The sequence below is a fragment of the Peromyscus eremicus genome, chromosome 18 (genome assembly GCF_949786415.1).
Source record: "Peromyscus eremicus chromosome 18, PerEre_H2_v1, whole genome shotgun sequence".
NCBI classification, from domain to species: domain Eukaryota; kingdom Metazoa; phylum Chordata; class Mammalia; order Rodentia; family Cricetidae; genus Peromyscus; species Peromyscus eremicus.
In genome coordinates, this window is record NC_081434.1 from 45,135,137 (window position 1) to 45,140,562 (window position 5,426).

Below are 5,426 nucleotides of genomic sequence, written 5' to 3' on the forward strand. Positions count from 1 at the left end.
GGGAGTTCCAGTCCAGCCGGCGTCACACAGTGAGGCCCTGCCTATCTCCTAAACAACAGCAGCCAACAGCACAACACAAACAAACCAAGGAGACAACTGGTACAGAGAAGAAGTCATGTATTTATTTTGTAAAGACCTTTTAGAACCTCACCTTCCTTAAAGGTGGGGTGGGACAAGCCGGGCGGTGGCGGCGCACGCCTTTGATCCCAGCACTCGGGAGGCAGAGCCAGGCGGATCTCTGTGAGTTCGAGGCCAGCCTGGGCTACCAAGTGAGTTCCAGGAGAGGCGCAAAGCTACACAGAGAAACCCTGTCTCAAAAAAAAACCAAAAAAAAAAAAAAAAAAAAAGGTGGGGTGGGACAAAGGGCTGACAATATTGGTTACCCAATGGTGTTAAGATTGGCTATGACAAGGGTGCCAAGTAGTTACTACTCCTCAGCAGGAGCCAGGGTTTTCTAAGGAGAGAAGACACTTTGGCGTCCCTCCCCTTTGCTATGGGACCACTGAAACAATGGATCCCAAGGAACTGGGAACTCCCCAGGGATCTTATGCTGGTGTGAGGTATGGGGTGGGAGGTGGGGGGCGGGTGCTGAAGCCCAGAGCCAGCCCAAGGGGAGCTTGTCTCCCGGGAAGGAATTTTACGCAGTTCTGACAATTCGTCACGCATCTTGAGGGCCAGAGTGGAGCTAAGACAGGAATGGGTCAGTGATGGGCAGGACCGCACCTTGGACAGGACTGCTCAGGGAAATGTACATTTTGTCCTCTACATAAACCCAAACCTTAGTGCCAGGAAGACAGACTTGGGTGGGCCCCTGAACCTCTTTATTTGTTCTTCCCAATGTGGCTACACTGAATAAACCTCCTTTTTACGCTTTTACCATTTCTTATTGGTGTCCTGAAGACAGGAGGTCCAACCTAGCTGTTAGGGTTGTCGCAGTCCAGGTAGCATCTCTAACAGCTCCAGGAGCGCTGCAGCAGAGAAAAAGAGGCAAGAATCGGTGTGGGGTAGACAGAAGTCCCCCGGGAACATACATTTCGTACATTGTTAAAATTATTATATTTATTTGTGTGTATGTCCTCCCGTGGGCCAGTGCCTATATGTCCAGGTCAGAGAACAACTTGCTGGAATCAGCTCTCTCCCTACACAGTGTAGGTTCTAGGGATCAAATTCTGCTCAGCAGACTTGGTAGCAAGCGCCTTTACTGGCTAAGCCATCCGGAGTCATCGCGCCAGCCCTGGAGTGTAACCGTTCTTACAAGCTGTTCTAACACTCCAATGGCTTGGGGCATAGGAAACTGGAGAGCAGACTATGACTCTTCACCTCTGCCTTGGATATGAGCCAGGACTGAGAGTCCTCCCTGAATTTTCCTTAGCCTCTCCCAGGGGTGAAGAAGCTTCCTTAAACTCATGAAGGGCTTCACCTGGAGTGAGTAAAATTCAACCTTTCTGGATCTCAGTTTCCTCAAAGGGGGAAAAAATGAGGCTCACAATGTGGCCACCCAGGGGTGTTGCATTTAATGACAGCAGTGATACCAGGGACTTGCTAGAAAGCTTGTAAGGAGTTGGTACCCAGGATACTACTATTATTTATGGGTTAATCACTGCCTAATCACTGCCCAGCCTCAAACTGAATTTCGATTTCTAACAGAATGATAACTCTGAGAAACTTTGTTACTTCCTTAGCAGTTCTCCTTTAGCCTGTTTTTTGTTTTTTGTTTTTTTTTTCCTTTCCTCTCTTATCAGTCTGAGTAAGCCAGATTCCCAGCTTCCTTTGCTGGGCAGCTGTGTGGCCAGATTCTGATCAATCCGTATTGGGAAGTATTTATGAGCCCTTGTTCCCCTGGCCGATCTTCAGCCCTTCTCTTTAAATTGATAGCATGAGAGTGTGATATCTGGGACCATGGCAGCTATCCGTGCCCATGAGGTAATAACCTAAATGCTTTAAAAAGCAAAAAACAAAACAAAACAAAACAACAAAAACCAAAACCAAAAAGCTAAGCAAAAGAGGAAGTCGCCTATATCCTTGATGTAACTGCAAAACAATTTACCCCCAGGCTTCCTCTCCTTCTATGGTCACAGTCCTGCACCTGCTCATTCAGCTCCTTCAGGTTGAAAACCTTCTGCTGTAATCCCTCCTCCCATCTGAGGAAAGTGCACCCCACCCCCAGACTGTTCAAACAAAGTTCTGTACACTGTAAAGACTTTCCCCAAAAGGTCCCTCCCATCTGCCCCTTTTCTGCTGGCTAGTTAGAACTGGACATGTTGACTTTGGATTTCTGCATTCTGGTGTGTTTGTTTAAAGATACAATCAGCCTTTAGCTGCCTCCTCTTGTACGTGTGTAATTGCACTTCTGGCTGGCAGCGTAACTTAATTCATATTTGCTCAGTACCGACCTGGTTAGTGGCTACCATAGCCAGAGGTGCAGAGAAAAAGACCCAGACTGGATGGTTTCAAAAGCTCAGCATTTAGGAGAAGGACAGGCAGATGGGCAGATAATCCCAACAAAATCAGGAAAAGCAGGGCCATGTAGACATACTGAGGTGGTGTGGAAGTATGATACAAATCAACCGAGGAAAAAGAATACTTATTGCCCACTCTGGGCTCTACAGTTTGTGTGGACACACTACTCTCAACTTGAAGTCCTAGTCATCAGTGTAAGAGAGTTCCCTGATGCCACTCAGGGACCACTGTATCTTCTCAGCCTCCACATTCTAAGGTAGCCAGGTTGGAGTCTACAAATACACCCTCTGAAGGTAGCCGTAGAAATGGGTGGGGAGGCAGAGATAGTTTGGGTACCAGACAAGCTATGTAGGAACAACATAGTAGGCTTGCTTATTTGCATACGGCCAATTGGAACAAGAGGGAGAACCATAGGGAAGCCAATCACAGAAAAGAAAGTCCTCACTGTAGAGCTCAAGACCCCATGGTAGCAACCAGCTAGGGAGTGGGGCAAGGGCTGTGACACCCCTCAACTACTTTCCTTTGGAGTACCTCTTGGAGACCAGAGACTCTTCTCTGCTCCGAGAAGATCCTAGAGTACGGGGTTCTTACAAGAACCTTCTTAAATATTATTGGACTGATAGAGCCTTTGATCCCAAAAGAATATAGTCTGCCCTCAATCTGGAGGTTGTGTATCCGCAGATTCAACTGACCATAGACTCCAAATGCTTAAAAATGACCTGTCCCAGCCAGCACTTCTTTTTTTTTTTTTTTTTTTTTTTTTTTTTTTTTTTTTTTTTTTTTTTTTTTTTTTTTTGGTTTTTTGAGACAGGGTTTCTCTGTGTAGCTTTGCGCCTTTCCTGGAACTCACTTGGTAGCCCAAGCTGGCCTCGAACTCACAGAGATCCGCCTGGCTCTGCCTCCCAAGTGCTGGGATTAAAGGCGTGCGCCACCACCGCCCGGCGCAGCCAGCACTTCTGTTACCAGTCTCTAAACACTGCAGTATAATGACTGCTTACTACTTGATCAAGCTTCAGTAAGTAATCTACAAGATGACTTTAAGTATATGGAGGATGGGTGTAGACTAAATGCAGACTATGCCTTTTCATAAGTCACTGGAACATGGCTCAAGGGACTTTGTTCTCTGTAGGAGGTCCTGGAACCCTGGAGAATACCAAGGAACATTTGTGTGTCTGTGAATATTCATGAGAAGGTTTTATTTAGACAGCCTAGGTAATTTTTATATTGGATGATTTTTCTAAGGTTAGAAGATGTGTGTGTGTGTGTGTGTGAGAGAGAGAGAGAGGAAGAAGAAGAAGAAGAAGAAGAAGAAGAAGAAGAAGAAGAAGAAGAAGAAGAAGAAGAGCTGCAAAGACTTCATTCAATAGGCACCCTGGAGCCTACCTTGTGGCATGATTGTCACACTCCTCAGGTCCCTGTGGCTTTGATTGGGTGTTTTGTAAAGGGACCCTGACAGATGGATTCTGGGGTGTTTATCGGGCTCTCTGCTGCTTCATTGTCTGCAGGTATCACTCACAAGACCAGAGCCACAGCCCAGGTTGGACTCTACAAGTCCAGCCTAGGAAGGCAGGCTGCCCTTCGCCTGTGCTACCATATGGAACTTACTTTCAAAGGGGTGGAAAGTCTCTTTCACCTACATCGGCTTTTCAAGCTTATTTGGCTATGTCCCAGTTTTGTATCTTTTTGGTTAAGCCAAACATGGAATCTTTCCGAGTATTATTAAAATACAGGGCCAGTGAGATGGTTCAGCAGGTAGAGGTGATTTCTAAGCAGTACTGGTGATGCTAATTTGATTCTTGAAACCCACATAAAGGTGGATGGAAAGAAGTGACTCAAAAAGCTGTCCTCTGACTTGCAAATGTGTGCCCTAACAAGCATGCTCCCACACATATGTAATCATACACACAACACACAAATAATAAATAAGATTAAAAACACATTAAAACACATCCCCACCTGGAGAGTGTGCTTTCACACTGAACCAGGACAGGCATGTTTTTGCACTTCCATCCTGTCCCTGATGCCCCTGACAGTGGTATATGATAAGTCTGATGATTCTACTCGATTACTGCTGGGTAAACAGAGGCCTTTAAAGAAACCAAAAAGCAAGCTCTTAGCTTGAATTCCAAATCTCTATGGATGATGCACGTTCTCCGGCCTCCACTTTGCTTGTCTGGACACAATAATGTGTAGTTCTCCCAATATTTATCTTTTTTTGGCTAGTTAATCTACTCGTCCATGCAGCTGTGCATCCCTGCATCCATGCATCTATGCATCTGTGCATCCATCCATCCATCCATCCATCCATCCTTGAACACATTCTTTCATTCACACTTAGCAAGTGGTTCTTTGAAGCCTTGCTTTAAAGTAGAAGGAACTACCAGGGTGCCTAAAGAGAAATCACTGCCTCAAAATAACAAAACTCATAATAATAAACTCTTTACTTGAGTTTTATATTCCCCCAAATTATATCAGGCATCATTCCCATTTTAAAAAAATATTATTATTATTATTATATGTCTGTAGGGGGCACATGCATGCCATGGTTCCTATGTGGTGGCCAGAGGACAACTTTGTGGGTCGTGCAGGCCGCAAGAATATATTGTAGAGATTCAGCTGTTTATTAAAGCTATACTTTGACCAACCAAGGGTCTGTCAAATGGGAAGCCATTTTATTACAGAATATTTGGTGTTATACAGCTTTAAATATTCAGCTGTGCCTTGCTATGAATTTCTTGTGGGCTCATATACTATAGACCATTGGACAAACAGTTCAGCTTCTCAGACCTGCTGAACCTCTCTTTAGGTAACTAACTGCCCTGCTGAGCCTAGGAGACAAGCAGGCTGTAGATACACAGCTTTGTTTCTTGTGCAAAGGAAGCTCATACCCTTCCCTCAGGCTAGGGCTATGGCAGAGAGATTGACTGAGGACAATAGTGCTTTTTGCATAACCAGGTGCAGTAACG